Below are 19155 nucleotides of genomic sequence, written 5' to 3' on the forward strand. Positions count from 1 at the left end.
TTTGATTGTCGATAGGACACTCTGATCAAAAGATATCGAATTTTTACCGTCGAGTAATACAAATTTTATTTTAAATTGATTTCGCGCGCGTGACATTAAAAATCGTGGTCGGTTCAAGCGTTATTTATGAGACAATGGTTCATTTAAGTTCAATGGCAAAAAGTGCTAATAAACATTTTTGTTAAGAATTGTCTCAGCTACATTTTTTATTTAAAACATTTTTTTCTACGGCTTACAGGTTCTTTGTAAATCGATTTTTTCCGTTTCTCCCCATACATGGGGTCGTTTTAGGGGAAGCAAAAATTGACATTCTCAGCAAAATTCAGCTTGTTCTCTGACGACTGGACTAATTTTGGCACAGCGAATTTTAGTTCTGGGTATAGTTTCATATTATGTTATCTATAAAATATATGTTTGCACTCTAGTCATTTATATCTAATTTTAAAACTTATCATAAAAAACAATAAATTGGAATCTAGGTCATTAACAATGTAGAGTCTCAATACATAAACAGTATTAACCTAAATATTCAACTTCTTAGAAAAAAAGACTGAAAAAATATAAATTTATCTTATGAAAACAATATGTTGGAAACAAAGTTAAACGACAATAAAATTTATAAACTACCAAGACATAATATTGAGAAATAACTAAGAATACAATTTAGAATAGACAGAAAGAAAAACAAAAAGTTCACACAAAATAATGTAATAAATCTGATAGGTCCACTTCATTTGTTTTAAAGATGTTCTAAACGGGCATGTTTAAGTTAAATATTGTATTTATATAGGATTAAATTACAAATCATTGTACTTAATCAAAATTACATTTAACATTTTTTAACGTTTCGATTTTCATTCCGAAAATCGTTTTCAAAAAAGATTATTCTTAATTATGAGCTATTGTTATAACTATGAAGACCTATAGAACAGGAGAAGGATGGAGATTGGGCGACCTTGGAATTTGTGTATAATAAAACCTACACTATTGTTACCTGTTTGATTGTGTTACGTAAAAATATGAGTCATATTAAAAACCTGTAAACATCTTGTTTATTCACATATATGTTTTAGATTTTACGAGACCCTTCGATTAGCTGGCAGAAATCTACCTGAACGGTACCTTCCAGAAAACGGTCGAAACGATGACCCGGATTGACCTTCTAGTATAGTCAGGCTGAATTCTCGACCGGCTGTATTTTTATATAATAACGGAGCTTTCATGAAAGGGACAGTTAGTTAATATCTGACTACCCGCGCCCGCGATTTTAATTGTAGCGTTCGTATAAAATAAATTATGTATTATTAGTGGTTTAAATAAACTGATATAAATTATCGTGCTTTTTAATAAATTAAAATAAGAACCTTTTAATAAATAAATTATAAATTAAATAAAATCACAACAATTGGTTTGTATCTAGTGCGCCGCTGGTATAGAGAAGGGTGCTAATATTGGCACTGCCATTTGATGGTTAATATTATTTAAATATGAGTGCCAAGTGCCAAGAAAGGTTACACCAGTAGAATTTGTTTCATACCGGGATGTATACCGAGTTATCGTTCCGATAAAACATTGAAAAGGGATGTTAAAGAAGTTAATACAAGCCTTTTTAAAATGTCAAATATTTTAAAAGAAATGTTTCTTTATAGTCTCATATTAAGTTTTATTAGTATGTATATTAATACTAGGTACCTACTGCTTATTTTTGCACTGAAAATAATTTTGTAAAGCTTCATTGACTAAAGTAGACTTTACACTACATGATTTTATCATATGAGATTTATTATGATTCCTCGTTTCTATGATGTTTTAAAAAATCGTGTTTACACTGCATGATAAGTTATGACTTATGATATGAGTGACAATGAGTGAGGTTTTATTGATTTTTCTTTTTGTTTATGGTCATAGAGATATTAGACACAGTATAGGTATCAACTATTAGATTTTGAAACCATTATAATGAAAAATAAATCTTTGATTGCATTGGCTTCTCGACTTTTAATAATAATACGCCGGCAACAACTGCGTACAGCGTACAGCAGTAAGAAGAAAAATATCAGACGCCTTTGGGCTCGCAGGTGGCTCTTACGAAGAAATCTAAAAACTAAATAAATAAAAAAAGAAAAGTACTACACAATAGCACATATTAGATAATAGATTCAATATCAATCACAAACCGTACATACTCTGTATGTATGATCTGAGTATGTATGGTCTGTGATATCAATGCAACAAACAATAAATAAATAATAAAGAATGTTGTCTCTCGGTCGGTAAGGGAATGTTGCTGAATTGACATAAGAATAAGGCGCGATATTTAAATATGTTGGTGTTACCCCTATTATTACCGAAAATCATATGATTTTATCATGCGGAATAGGTACCGTCCTATTCACCTGTGACAAGCTATGACGAGCCGCATGACAGTGCTTATGACAAAATCATATATGGCAAATCACACAGTGTAAACATGTAAATTTCACTTTATGACCAAATCATATGACAAATCACATGATAAATCATGTAGTGTAAAGTGTGTATAAAGTAGACTTTACACTACATGATTTTATCATATGACAATATCATGTGAGATTTGTTATGATTCCTCGTTTCCACGATGTTTTAAAAAATCGTGTTTACATTGCATGATGATAAGTTATGACTTATGATATGAGTGACAGTGAGTGAGGTTTTATTGATTTTTCTTTTTGTTTATGGTCATAGAGATATTAGACACAGTATAGGTATCAACTATTAGATTTTGAAACCATTATAATGGAAAATAAATCTTTGATTGCATTTGCTTCCCGACTTTTAATAATAATACGCCGGCAACAACTGCGTACAGCGTACAGCAGTAAGAAGAAAAAGATCAGACGCCTTTGGGCTTGCAGGTGGCTCTTACAAAGAAATCGTGGACAGGGTATATCAAATTTAGTGTTGATATTATACCAAATTAAAAATAATTAATAAAGAAACTGAACTAAAATTATGACTAAGAAGACTATAAAACACTAAACTAAGAATAAAATAAACTAAATAAATAATAAAAGAAAAATACGACACAATAGCACACATTAGATATAGGTTCAATATCAAAGCAACAAACAAAAAATAAATAAATAAATAAAGAATGTTGTCTCTGGGTAAGGGAATGTTACTGAATTGACATAAGAATAAGGCGCGATATTTAAATATGTTGGTGTTACCCGTATTATTACCGAAAATCATATGATTTTATCATGCGGAATAGGCACCGTCCTATTCTCCTGTGACAAGCTATGACGAGCCGCATGACAGTGCTTATGACAAAATCATATGACAAATTACACAGTGTAAACATGTAAATTTCACTTATGACCAAATCATATGACAAATCACATGATAAATCATGTAGGGTAAAGTGTGTATAAGTGAGTAAAATTGCATGATTTTTCAATTAACATGAATTTGTGGCTAATTTGTGATTATTTTTCTCATTGCGGTCTTGGTATGAAACAATGTTAATACAGTATTATATTTATCGAATGTTTTCTATTTTAGCCCTGTATAAGAAAATGTTTTGGATTTAACTCGGAAATAGGTACTACGACTTTTTTATGAAGATTTGTCTTTATAATATTTATAACGTTGATGTATTATTTTCGTTTTTCTTCAGTGTAAATAAAGTGTGTGTTTTACCCATTATTGATTTTTATTTCAACTTGAAAATTATAATGATAATAGTGAGAGGATCTTGAAGTTTTTCTGTCGAAACAATGAATTTTTAAGAATTTTACAAAAATTAACAATAATTTTGTAAAAATCAGACTGTCGGTAATAGTTAATTTACATATATTTTTATTAACTAAACTTAAACATCTTTATAGAAGCATTTAGAATATAAATGAAGTGTAAAAAAGAAAATGCTTTTTGAATTTTGATAAAAGATTAATTCAAAACTATTTTTATCATTAAACTTCAAATAACTTAAATAACTTTTTAAAAACAATTACAGTTAAGTTCAAACCTTATTAGTTTGGCTTGAGATTTTAAAATCCAGAAATATTCATACTATTTGATAAATATATACCTACCATTTCCGTTACACTTTATAAAATTAAAAGTATGCATTTGTGACACTATTGTCATTGTTTAAAATATAATTCTTTTTTAAACAATGCTATTGTATTCGTAGCACCCTTTGCGCATAGATAAAGGTGGTAGTGTGCTATGCCTTTGCGGCTCTATAGCTGTTTTGTGCCTTTTGTTTGCCAAATTTGACGCGTGGCTTAGCTTACTTGGCCTCTATCTTGTAGATAAATAGCCATGCTTTTGTTGAAAATTCTGAGGATGATGATTGTACTTTCAGGGTGATATTAAATTATAATTTTTTATGTGTTTATTATATGTACTAAGTTCAGGACATGTGCTATTTTCAAACAGACTTCAATTCTCGAAATATTTTTTGCAAGAAATTTCTTCGCCCGAGAGTGCAGGTTTTTCATTGAAAACCTCTTCAAGTTCCCAGAACTTACCTAACTGTTCTGTAACTTCGATAGTGTTCGTAAAATTACGCTTAGTTATTTGCTTTTCTGATGCGTTGTTTTGGCTGGTAGGTATACGGCTCTGCTATGATTCAGCCGAACATTGTTTCTTGCATGAATGGTTTATTTTTACCTAAACTAATTCTGTTTGTACCAAGTATTCGCCAAAATAGATCACTTCCTATCAACAATTCGATTTTTTGTGGTTTATATAAATGACTATCCACTAATTTTAAGTATTTAGGTATCTGCAAATCGCTAATGGTAATTTCAGATGCCGGTACGCACCCCGTAATTTCTGGTATTACGAAACCATTTAAATTTGTATGAAAACTTATATCGCTACGAGACTGTATATTTATTTCACATTTGTATCGAACGGGAGATGCAATATTATTTATGCCCATGACTGATAGGTTCGCGCTTGTCTTTTTTACTCTTTATTTAAGAAAGTTTATCTCATAAATTTTCGGTTATGAATGAGCTTTGTGACCCGCAATCTAACAAAGCTCGTACTATGTATGCCTTGCCTTGGCCGTCAAAAATATTAACTAATACTATGGATAGTATAGTTTGATCTGTAGCACTAACTGCCGAAACTGACAAGTTGGTAGTATTTAAAATAGGTACCTTGTATGTTATCTACAGATTATATATCGCTCGCGTTTTCTACCAGTTGCTGAACTGAAGCTGTGTTTTGCTCGCTTGACGTACCTGGATGCAATAACGTATGATGTTTTGACGCGCATTTCTTGCATGTTGACTGGTTGCACCGCTTATAGAAATGTCCAGGCTTAAGACAATTCGTGCAAAGATTGACTTTTCTTTATCAAATTTTTCCCTAGATGAAAATTTTAGAAATTCGCCGCATTGATAAATGGTGTATTCCCTTTTGCAAAAAGGGCAACACAGTGTATTGTCTGCTTTGTTTAAAGTTCCTTGTGATGAGTATAGACCGCGAATATTTTGTAAATATTTCGTATTCCGTGAATATGCGCCCGCCTGAGAAATTTTTTTTGTGTATTTTGCTTTTCAGCTTGATTTATCTCAAGAGATTCTAAGAGGTCCGTCCTTGATTCTAAAAATATTTTGAAATCCTCAAACTAGGAATTTCATTATGTGTTTTGCTATTATCCGACCAGCCTTAAGTCAATGTGTCGAACTTATAAGAAATAATATGAATAAGGAGTACGTCCCACGAATCCGTAGGTAGCCCTAGCTGCTTTAACGCGTATAAATGCTTCGAAAAAATGTCAACTAATTGATGCAATCTATTAGACGACTCTTTATGTATTGGCTCTATATTAAATAATGCATAATGCCATTATCTCTTATTATCGTACCTTTCCCTGATTAATTTACACGCAATTGCATATTTTTTCGAGGTAAACTCTAATGTCCGTATTACCTGCGCTGCAACGCCCTATAATGAACTTCATAAATAATGAAAACGCCTTATATTGTCTAACTAAGTACTCATTTCTGCTAACCAAAGATTCAAAAAGAACTGCAAAATCTAACCAATTATTATAATTACTATCAAATTTTGGTAACAATATGTTTAAGCTCAATACAATGCCCTGTATATGAATTCTTAGAGCGCTCACTAGCTTTATCGCCCTCTATATTTTATATGCTACCTGTTGATTATCACCAATGATCTTTTGCGCTACTGCTAGGTAGCGCAAAGGTCGATTCAAACACATCAGTCCCGTCTCAGTCCCGGCGCCGAACCGGTCCCATCTGGTAACAGAACTATTCGTTCGTCTATTCGCACACACCCGGAATGCATCAGTCTTCGGCGACCAATCTGTTGAAAAGATGGAAAGTTTCTCGGATGAAGAATTAGCAATAATTGCTATATGTTTGTACGAGGAAGGAGAAGAAGCGGAAGCAAACCAAGCAAAAAGACGGAAATGGATCCATGACGCATAGAAAAAAAGGGATACCGAAGAAGAATACGTGACACTGTATAAAGAACTGCTACATAATGATGTAAAATTTTATTAATATTTTAGAATGTCGAAAAATTGCTTTCCTGCCAAATATTATTTTTTAAATTTATGTCCATGTATTTTGCATTATATTTTCTCAAACATTCTATTAATTGTTCGTCAATAATTTTATTTTGTTCACTTGTACCACCCGTCATGTTCCCGGCAAAATCAAAAAATTCGTCGCTGAGATTATAAAATCGGCCGGGCGATAGACGTGTCAAAACCTGATTGCTGGGAAACTGTTCGTCAACTGATGAATGTGAATGCCGGTGGCATATTTCTATTAAAGAATATTTTGTATGACGGATTGTTCGGTTCGGCACCGGGACTGTGACGAGACGTGACTGGTGTGTTTGAATCGACCTTAAGGTCATCAGTCCCGTCACAGTCCCGGCGCCGAACCGGTCCCGTCTGGTCACAGATCTATTCGTTCGTCTATTCGCACACACCCGAAATGCATCAGTCTTCGGCGACCAATCTGTTGAAAAGATGAAAAGTTTCTTGGATGAAGAATTAGCAATAATTGCTATATGTTTGGACGAGGAAGAAGAACAAGCGGAAGCAAACCAAGCAATGACGCATAGAAAAAAGGGATACCGAAGGAGAATACGTGACACTATATAAAGAACTGCTTCATGATGATGTAAAATTTCATCAATATTTTAGGATGTCGAAAAATTACTTTCCTGTTTTTCTTTTCTTTCTTTTTCTTTATCCTATTTTTTAAATGAATGTCCATGTACATATTTTACATGCGACAAATAATATAAAACATTATATTTTCTCACAGATTCTATTAATTGCTCGTCAATAATTTTATTTTGTTCACTTGTACCGCCCGTCATGTTCCCGGCAGAACCAAAAAATTCGTCGGGGAGATTATAAAATCGGCCGGGCGATAGACGTGTCGAAACCTGACTGCTGGGAAACTGTTCGTCAACTGATGAATGTGAATGCCGGCGGCCTATTTCTAATAAAGAATATTTTGAATGACGGATTGTTCGGTTCGGCGCCGGGACTGTGACGAGACGTGACTGATGTGTTTGAATCGACCTTTAATTATTGTGAATATTTGTTGTAGAATTCTTCGCGCTCCGTATATTCACCCTCTAATAATTAAAATTTATTTAAACTTTTCTGTTCTTCGGGGTTTCGTATTTTCAGAACTTTCTGTACATTTTTATTAAGTTGTTTATTTGTGGTAATGAAACCACTAAATATATGGACAAAAATTCTTTAAATGTTGTTAGATTAACTTTGAGTTACATTTTTTTAAATTATAAACTTTGATATTTAAGTTACAAAAGGAATTGATTACATGGCATCGTAAGACTCCACTGGGGGTTGCTAGTCCTTAGACGAAGTGTCTGTGAGGACTTGTGGATAGCAACTCACAGACATTTCGTCTAAGGACTAGCAACCATCTTCTTCTTCCTCTTCAAGTGCCCTCTCCGCAACGGAGTTTGGCAATCATCATTGCTATTCGTATCTTTGAACCTGTTGCTCTAAATAATTAGTTAGATGTGCACTGGAACCAGTCTCTTAAATTGCGCAGCAAAGATATACGTCGTCTCGATATCGCCTTGGATAATTAACTGGAGCAATCGGTACTTTTTCTCTCTCATCACATGACCAAGATATTCCAACTTTCTTCTCTTGATGGTGATCAACAGCTCCCATTCTTTATTCATTCTTCGAAAAACTACACTATTTATTATTTGTTATTGTTATTTGTTATTGTTGAGCTGTGTAGCTCGTTATATCGAGCTACACAGCTCGAGCCTTTCCAATTCTAGTTTTTATTTCTTCTATGATATCATTTTTGTTATTAACGCTTGTTCCCAAATATTTATATTTATGCACCCGTTTGATTTCGTTATTGTGAATGTACAGGTTTGCATTCAATGTTTGTTTTTTTGAAATGATCATGAATTTCGTCTTCTTGACGTTCATTGTTAACCCTTTCTCTTCACTAGCTGTGACTACCTTGTTTAAAATGGCTTGCAGGTCTTCTACTGTCTCCGCCATTAAAACCGTATCATCTGCGTATCGAATATTATTAATTGGTTGGCCGTTAACTTTTATCCCAATCTCTTCTTCCTCCAATGCTTTCCTCATAATTTCTTCCGAATAGAGATTAAATAGCATTGGTGACAGCACACATCCTTGTCTAACTCATTTTTTAATTTGAATTTCATTTGTTGTTTAGCTTCCAAGATCTCTAAAAGTTGGTCATGCTTGACGTTATCAAACGCCTTGTTGTAATCAGTGAAACAAGCAAATACATCTTGATTCACATCCAAACACCTTTGTGTCAAGATGTTAAAGGCAAATAATACTTCGCGAGTTCCATATCCCTCCCGGAATCCAAACTGAGTTTTTCCGATATCTTCTTCCAATTTTCTGTAAATTCTATTGTGAATTATTTTGAGGAATATTTTTAAGGTATGGCTTGGGAAGAGGGACAAAGGTTGATCTTAGCCATTCTTCAGGAATTATACTGTTTTCATAAATCTTGTTAAATAAGTCTACTAACAAATGGATTCGATCTTCGTCTATCAACTTTAGTATATCCGCTGGTAGCTCGTCTGGTCCTGGAGCTTTGCTATTCTTTGATGACTTTACCGCTTGCGTTACTTCTTCTTTGCTTATTTCTGGACCTGTCTCCTATGGAAAATTATCACAAGGAGGCTGCCTTTGATCGTCAAACAGTTCTTCTATGTATGTCTGCCAATGTTTTAGTTTCTCCTTTGTTTCCATTATCATGTTCCCTTGTTGGTCTATAAGTACTGTCTGCTTCCTGTTTCTATTGTTGATCATTTCTTTAACTTTCTTGTGAAGATAGAACGAATCATATTTGGCTTCCAAGTTTTTAATCTCCTTACATTTGTCTTGTAACCATTGTTTTTTAGCGTCGCGGATTTTTCTTTTGATCTCTGTGTTAATTTGCTTATACTGTTCTTAATTTCTGCCTTTCGATAGTCTTCGAGAATTCATCAATAACAAAATTTCGTCACTCATCCATTCTTTCTGTTTCTTTGGTTTTTCTCTCTTCAGAATATTTTTAGCGGGCTCCAGCACGTTCTTTTTAATAATGGCCCAGTGTTTATTAATGTCTAGTTCTGGTATCTTCTCTGTCTTTTCAAGTTTTTCAAGATTTGCCTGAATGCTTGTTTATGAACAATTAAACACCTGATGTTTAATTGTTCCATCATTTAAACGATTGATATCTATTACTTGTTTGGGCTTAGGTGTTTGTACTCTTTTAAGTTTTATTTGGAATTGTGCCACTACTGGATTGTAGTCTGACCCTATATCTGCTCCTGGATACGTTTTGACAGATTCGATTGTGTTTTTATATCTGTTGTTTATGGTTATATATAATCTATTTGATTTCGTATAATATGGTCTTTAGTGTTTCCAGGAGATTTCCACGTGTATACTCGTCTTCTTGGTAGTTGATAAAATGTGTTTTTAATTATAAAATTATTTTCCTGGCAAAATTGCAATAGCCGATCGCCTCTTTCATTTCTTTGGCCGAGACCATATTTTCCAACCCATTTGCCACATTCTAATTTCCCAATTTTCGCATTTCAATCTCCCATTATTATTGTAATGTCTCTAGACTTAACAACTTTCAGTGTTTGTTCAATGGTTTTATAAAATTCTTCTGAGTCTTCTTCGCTACTTTCCGCTATAGGAGCATATATTTGAACTATATTTAGTTTTTCCTGAATGGTTGACAGTTGTAGAAATATAACTCTATCTGACACTGGTACAAAGTTTATAATCGACTTACTTATTTCCTTGGTGACCATTATTGCCACTCCATTACTATGATGATTGTCATTTCGCTCTAAAAAATATATGGTACAGTTTGGAGTGACGCATTGACCTGCATTTGTCCATCTGACTTCGCTGAGTCCTAAAATACTGTTCTGTAACCGACACATCTCTTGACTAGCATTGTGTAGTTTTCCAGCTTCAAATAACGTTCTCATATTCCATGTGGCGATACGGATCGATGTATTATACATTTTGCAGGGGTTTTACAGATTGACGACCGGAGGAGCCCTGCAACTTATTGAATCTTCCCTCCTGCCGGATCTTGGTTTCCGATTACCATGATCAGTAACTCAGTTGCCCGGGGTGTGGCACGTGGAGCCGTAAGTGAGATTTAGTTGTCTTATGAGGACCAGTTATCAAGAACCATCTCCCGTCTATGACGCTCGATGTGGTCTTTCGATAAAAGGTGCTACATCTATAACACAACTCTACACCCCTAGCAACCATCAGTGGAGTCTTACGTTGCCATGTGATCAATTCCTTTCGTAACTTAAACATCATAGTTTATAATTAAAAAAAGAATGGAACTCAAAGTTAATTTAACATTTAAAGGGTTTTTACTTATATATTTAGTGGCTTCAAAAATGTACATCCAGATAGCACTGATGATGGAATATTAATTCCTAAAACGTTCTGTAATGTAGCCCGATAGGATTTTATTATTATATCTTTTATAAAGGAATGTTTTAAATAAAATTTTTAAATAAATCCGTATTAAAGAAAATGGACCATCAAAAACAAAAATTGCTTTCTTGATACACCAAGTTCTAAAAAGTCACTTCTCTTTCTGTTTATCTGTATATTGAGATGTCCTGTTTTGGTTCAGTAGTCCAGTCAAGCAGCTATGTGTTACCTAGAGGCAGGGAACCAATAAAATGGATAAAGTGATAACTTTTGTCCTTGTAAAATATTTTGTCCAATTAATATTATTAAGTGATATGTTATAACTAATAAACCGATATAAGACAAAATTTCTCTTAGATAACCTTTTGGCTTTTTTAATACGCGCTATTGAGTTAAAAATATATACCTTGTTTTAAAAAGATATATGGAATCTATTTGAAAAAGAAAAAAAGAAATTATTGTTACTAACTAAAATACCTCAGATTCTACTAGATATAAAAAAGTAAAATTGTTTATTTTGTTATCCGTACTTATCGTGAAGAAAATATTTATTTTGTATAATAATAAATGTTATTAATGGTAAAAAAGTATACGATTAATTTTAGGTTGGGTCGAATAGCCAAGCTTTAAATTTGAAAAATTCATTTAAAAACTAGTCATAGAAATAAATGTAATTTGAGTTAAGTTATAATATTACTTGCTAATAGATGGATTTAAAGATTTTAAAATAAACTACTTACCTTGTTTTGATTTATACTTATACTGTGTATAATAAACGATAAAAGGTGAGACTGTTTTTTCTCCAAAAGTCGTTTATTCTAAATAGATCATAACTACAACCAATTGACGTTTTATTTTGTATTTTTTCAAAATACCCATTTCACAGTTGTTATCTTATGCCTTTTCCTGGAACAAATCCCGCTTGTTCTTCTGATATGTAGGGCAATAGAAAAACTTTTTAGTCTTTCGTGTACTACATGAAGAACAATCTTACTTTCATGTGATATAAACTACTGTTACGATAAATATCATGGCCTACAAAACTGTAAATATATTATGACTAATTCTGTTTTTGTTGTAGAAATTTCGGCGAAGCATCTAGACCCAAATTATGATGAATCATTCGACTCGAGGTTTACAGGTAGGCCGAATAAGACCGGTCTGAGCTTCTGGTTACTTCGATGGGAGATCGCCGCTGTTCTCGAATAACAGGATTTAATATTTATAGAGGAATTTTGTTATAAAGAGGGTCAGTTAATTTGAAGAAGATTCGCGGTCGCGATTTTAATTGTTACGTTCGTCTATATAAATTATGTATTATTAGTTAAATAAATTGATATAAATTGTCGTGCTTTTTAATGAATTAAAATAAGAACAATATAATAAATTAGTAAAGAATTATTAAATAAAATAGAACAAAATATAAATAATTATAAATAAATAAAAGACATTACAGTGGTGTCAGAAGAAAAGTGGAATAAGTGGAAATTGTGGAAATGGCTACGATTTATGAGCTCACAGTGACGAATTTAAGGAGACATCTCGAGGATAGAGAATTAGCTTCTACCGGAAGAAAGGCCGAGTTAGTCCAACGACTAAAGAACGCTTTGCTAGAAGAAGGACTAGATCCAAAGACTTATATATTTGAAGATGCTGTCCTCTCGTCGATTTCGAAACTAGAGAACAAAGTTTCTGGCGATATTTCGAAAGTTTCCGGCGACATCGCATCATTGGAGAACAAAGTTTCTGAAGATATTTCGAAAGTTTCTGGTGATGTAGCCAAAGTTTCTGGTGACATCGCATCATTGGAGTACAAAGTTTCTGGCGATATTTCGAAAGTTTCCGGCGACATCGCTTCATTAGAAAACAAAGTTTCTAATGAGATTTCGTCTCTGGAAAGCAAAGTTTCTGCTAACATCTCTTTGGAAATCTCTAAAGTCACTTCTGAGATGTCTGCTCTTGACAATAGAGTGTCTTCGTTAAAAAACCAAGTTGCTGCCGATATGTTGGCCTTCGAAGAAAAGATATGGAAAGAGATGGAAAAGAAGCTGGAGGAAACAGGGACAGCAGAGAGATGAAACAATCCAATTACAGTAGAGACAAAAGAAGACGAAACGAAATGTAAGTTGGAAACACAGCCGAAATTTGAAGGAAGTAGAGGTTCTGTTCATGTTAAAGTCCCAACTTTCGACGGAAAATCGTCATGGAACAACTACATGAAACAGTGCGAATCAGCTGTAAGAGCGAATGGATGGTCTGAAAAAGAAAAGGCTGTAACCCTGACTATCGCTCTTCGAGGAGATGCCTTAGATGTGCTTCAGACCATAGCCGTAGAAGAGACGGATGATTTCGAACAACTTAAGAAGAGGTTAAATATGCGATATGGCCACGAACACTTGGAGCATGTATATCAGTCGTAGCTTAAAAATCGAAGACAAAAGAAAGATGAGGCTCTTCAAGAATATGAGGTAGATATAGCCAGATTAGTACCATATGCTTATCCAACAGCTCTCGAAGACATTATGGAAAAATTGGCCGTTCAAACGTTTATTGATGGTCTTCGTGATCATGAAATGCAGAGAACACTGCGATTAGCTCGTCACAAGACACTGGTTGATGTCCTATCCGCCGCCCTCGAATACGAGTCAGCTACGCAGGCCTCTGTCGGTTACAGTAAAGTTAGGACTGTAAAAGAGGAAGGAGATGAAGACAAACTTGACCAGCTCGTTAATATGATGAAAAGTATTACATGCAAGAAAAAGAAGACCATAAAATCAAGAAACTCACCATCAGGAAAACCAGAACGAGTCAGCCTTAGGGGGGCAGCTTCGACCCGGAACTCTTCCAAAGACCCTCTTATACTAATAGCTTCTTTGAAATGTCGTGAAGATAGTGTATATGTAAATGGAGAAATAAATGGTAGAAGGCATACGTTGTTGGTGGATACCGGAGCGACCAGAACCATTATACGCCCGACAGTTATAAACAGCCGTAAGAAATTGTTACCAACGAGGTTGCGACTTCGGACCGCTACAGGTGAAAATGCCAACATTCATGGAGAAATCCAGGTACAATTGGGAATTGGAGAAGAAAAGTTCGTCCATACTGTTATAGTTGCTGACATCGAAGAGGATGTTATATTAGGAATGGACGTAATGAATACGCATGGATTCCAATTGGATTTTAAGAATAAGGTAATCAAAGTTGGTAACGAGGAGGTATTTCTCCATCCACATAATGACAACACTGTGCAAGCAGCCCTTAAAGAAGATACAGTCGTGCCTGCGAGAAGCGAAACGATCATAGTAGCGCGGCTACAGGAAATTGTGGTCGAAGCGAGACCTGTTATGATGGAGCCCTGCAACCACGACGGTGAGGTTGGCCGTGGAATCATAATTGGAAAGGAATTGTCAACGACTACCCAGTGACCATAAAGAAAGAGACAAAAGTAGGAACTTGTGTACCTATGACATCCATAATCCGTCAGGCGACAACATCTGATAACTCCAACGACAAATTCGACCAAATGGTTGCAGTTGCAGGACAGTCTCTGAATCAGATTGAGAAAAGGAAATTAAGGGAATTTCTTCGACAGTATCGTGATATTTTCGTACCGAAAGGAGGAAAGGCGGGAAGAACTACCGTTGTTAAGCACAAAATTGATACTGGTAATGCTAAGAAAATTCGTCAAACAGCTCGACGATTACCACAGGCGAAAAGAGAGGAAGCTGAAACGATTGTTCAGGAAATGAAGAAAGACGGGGTGAAAGAACCTTCTACGAGCCCATGGGTCTCTCCGGTGGTTCTGGTTAAGAAGAAAGACGGAACGACGAGGTTCTCTGTGGATTACCGTTGGCTGAACAACGTTACCAAGAAAGATAGTTATCCTCTGCCTCGAATCGGTGACACATTGGACACATTGGCTGGAAGTAAATTGTTTTCTACTTTGGATTTGAAGTCTGGATACTGGCAGGTAGAAATGGACCCAGTAGATAAAGAAAAAACAGCCTTCACCACAGGATCTGGATTGTGGCAATTCAATGTTATGCCATTTGGACTCTGTAATGCTCCTGCGACATTTGAGAGGCTTATCTTGGATTGGGTTATCTTGGAAAACATGCCTGGTTTATTTAGATGATATAATCGTCTTGGGGGAGACATTCGAAGAACATCTGAAGAATTTAGAAAACGTTTTTATTCGACTTAAAGCTGCCCAATTGATACTAAACCCCAAGTGCCAGCTATTTCAAGGTAAATTTAATTATCTGGGTCATATAGTCAGTAAAGAAGGAGTGGCCGTGGATAAGGGAAAAATCGATTCCATTAAGGAATGGCCAAAACCAACTGACAAACATCAAGTGAGAAGTTTTCTTGGACTATGTACTTACTATCGGAGGTTTATTAAGAAGTTTGCAGATATCGCTAAGCCATTAACACGACTTACGGAGGAAGCAAGAGATTACCGCTGGGATACAGACTGCCAAAATGCCTTTGAGACCTTGAAAAAGCATTTAATAACAGCACCAATTTTAGGGTATCCACTGCCAGAAGGAGAGTTCATCTTAGATACAGATGCAAGTAATGTCGGAATTGGCGGAGTGCTGTCTCAGATTCAAGGAGAACAGGAAAGAGTCCTTGGATATTTTAGTAAAGTTCTCTCAAAACCTGAGCGGAATTATTGCGTCACAAGAAGAGAACTTCTAGCAGTAGTTAAATCAGTAGAGCACTTCTATCAATACCTCTATGGCAGAAAGTTTCTAATCCGAACCGACCATGCCGCCCTTAAGTAGTTGATGCAGTTTAAGAATCCAGAGGGTCAGATAGCCAGATGGATCGAACGACTCCAAGAATACGATTTCAAGATTGAGCACCGGGCCGGAGTTAGCCACAGAAACGCTGATTCTCTTTCCAGAAGGTCATTCCCAGCAGAGTGTTCCCACTGCAACAAAACGGAATCCAAGGAAGCAGCAGTGCTAAGAACAACGATGGTCAACGACGACTGGACGCCTACTAAGATCAGAGAAGAACAAGAAAGAGATCCAGTTGTACAGAAAATTCGAAAATGGAAAGAGGAAAACCGTCGACCGCCTTGGCAAGGAATATCAAACCTATGCTCAGTAGTTAAGACGTATTGGGCCTAGTGGGACTCATTTATCATGGAAGATGGCTTGCTCAAACGAGTCCTGGAAAATGATGACGGTTCAGAGAAGAGAAGACGGTTGGTGATCCCAAAGAGCAGAATAGCCGAAGTACTTCGTCAGTTACACGACAGTCCATCAGGAGGGCATTTTGGTGTAAAGAAGACCCTTCAGCGAATCGGGAACGGTTTTATTGGATGAACAGTTCCGACGATGTAAAAAACTGGTGTAAGAAATGTACTATTTGTGCTACGAGTAACGGGCCTTATCGAAAAAGGAGAGCTCCTATGAGACAATATAATGTTGGAAGCCCGTTTGAAAGAATAGCTTTGGACATTGCAGGGCCATTTCCAGAAAGTGAAAATGAAGGCAAGTACATGTTGGTAGTAATTAATTACTTTACTAAGTGGGTCGAGATTTACGCACTTTCAGACCAGAAGGCCGCCACCGTTGCAGATAAGTTGATCCAAGAATATGTCAGCCGATTTGGAGTGCCCTTAGAGATCCATAGTGACCAAGGCAGGAACTTCGAAAGTGATCTATTCCAAGGAATATGTGATAGACTAGGCATGAAGAAAACAGGCACTACAGTATATCATCCGCAATCGGATGGTATGGTAGAACGAATGAATAGGACAGTTGGCAAGTATTTGACAAAGATGGTGTCCGATCATCAGCGAGACTGGGACCAATACCTTCCGTTCTTCACAATGGCCTACAGATCTGCTGTTAACGAATCAACAGGCCAGACACCAGCCAGAGTCCTATTCGGACGTGGAATGCGATCACCTTGTGATCTAGAGTTTGGGTGTCGACCTGGAGAAGATGTAGCAGGTGAAGATTATGTGATCGAATTACGAAGAAGAATGGACGATGTACATGAGTTGGTCCGTTCCCACCTTCAGATCGCTAGCGACAGAATGAAGAAACGGTACGATACACAAGCCGAAAAGGGTTGCTTTAAGAAGAACGACAAAGTATGGCTGTATAATCCCAAGAAACGAAAAGGTTGTTCTCCCAAATTGCAGCAGTTTTATGAAGGCCATTACTTAATTATGGAGAAGATCAACGATGTCATCTACCGAATAAGCAAGATTCCGAGGGGGAAGCCGATGATAGTACACCATAATCGGCTGGCGGCTTTCGAAGGTGACCAAGACGTAGATGAAGAAGTGGAAGTAAACCGAGTCCAAGATGTGTCGGACCTCACGTTTGAGGAATTCATGGGTGCCTATGGAGGTACCGGTAAAGCAAGACATGGTGTTACTACTGAAGAAAAGCAAGGTCTACTCGCGCTCCCCGATGACTACTCGCTGACCCTTACCATCTCGGCCAGTATCAAAGACGCACCAGGGTTGGCATCCGTCTTTCGAAGGAAGTTTGGTCGTGTTGCAGAACTTCAATGCCAGGTGCCAGCTCCCGGTAAAACCTTGAAACTCCAAGATGCATCACGTTACCTTTTCTACCTGGTAACAAAAGACACTGCCCGTGACCAACCTACCGAGATGTATGAAAAGCCTTACTTCAATTGAGAGAGCACGTACTAGAGTCCGACGTGCAAAAGTTAGCCATGCCAAAGTTGGAGTGCTGCCAATTAGATTGGAGGGTTATCCGAAATATGGTGGAGGAGATCTTTAAAGACATCGAAGTCCAGGTGTTAGTCTGTTGCAATCTGCATAGTTACTGGTGCGGAGAGAAAACCGTCCCTTGTCATTTTTATACAACTGGAAGTTGTATAACAATGTCACGAAAAATATCATGGCCTACAAAACTATAAATATATTATGACTAATTCTGTTTTTGTTGTAGAAATTTCGGCGAAGCATCTAAACCCAAATTATGATGAATCATCCGACTCGAGGTTTCCAGGTAGGCCGAATAAGACCGGTCTAAGCTTCTGGTTACTTCGATGGGAGATCGCCGCTGTTTTCGAATAACAGGATTTAATATTTATAGTGGAATTTTGTTATGAAGAGGGTCAGTTAATTTTGAAGAAGATTCGCGGTCGCGATTTTAATTGTTACGTTCGTCTATATAAATTATGTATTATTAGTTAAATAAATTGATATAAATTATCGTGCTTTTTAATGAATTAAAATAAGAACAATATAATAAATTAGTAAAGAATTAATAAATAAAATAGAACAAAATATAAATAATTATAAATAAATAAAAGACATTACACTACCATTCTGTAGTTACTACAATCTAGCGGAGTTCCTTTTTTAAATATTGGGATGAACCTGAACGTTGTCCAGTCCTCGGGTCACTCACTAGTTTCCCAAACCTTTTTGAAGATCAAGTGTATAATATTTACTGTTTCTTTTAAAACGTCTGCTGTGATCTGGTTTGCGCCAGAAGATTTTCATGTGTGTCATGGCGGCTAATAGAACAGCGTGGCTTCCAAAAAATCTTATTTTTGTTCCATTATTAAATTGACATCGGGCCAAAAACATGGTTTGGGTGGTGGCTAGCACTCCCGGTGGGGGTCTAAAATAAGTATATATTTTACGTATGAAAGAAAAAGTGAAATTTCGACTTACCTCGCCAGAGACCAATATCACACACAACTCCTTTCTGCTGGACGGTCAAAAGAAAAAATGGCGATATGCTGGGAGGTAGCTAGCGCTTGGATTCATCATCATTTTGGCTTTACAACCCTGTGTGGGTCCTAGCCTCCCCAAGCGCTTGGATTTGTGAGGTCAAATTCGGAATTGACTATGATTTGAAAATTGGGTTTACTTGAAAGGTAATTCAGCTGTTTCCGTACTTGGCTGAGAGGTGACGGGATTAACATTAATATAAATATTTATTAAGAATTATAATTTGGATGAATTATGTAGGGTTAACTTTTGAAATAGTTACAATTAGCATATGCCCGACTATTACACATTTTGCTATGTGCTTGACCAGTTCACTTTTCCAGTCGTAGTTATGTTGTGTTTTCGTCTAGGTATTTTTCAGGTCAAGGACAGTACTTTATTTTACTTCTTTAGCTTTGGAACAAAGTATTTTATAGCTTAT

This window comes from Diabrotica undecimpunctata, chromosome 1 (assembly GCF_040954645.1).
Source record: "Diabrotica undecimpunctata isolate CICGRU chromosome 1, icDiaUnde3, whole genome shotgun sequence".
Lineage (NCBI taxonomy): Eukaryota > Metazoa > Arthropoda > Insecta > Coleoptera > Chrysomelidae > Diabrotica > Diabrotica undecimpunctata.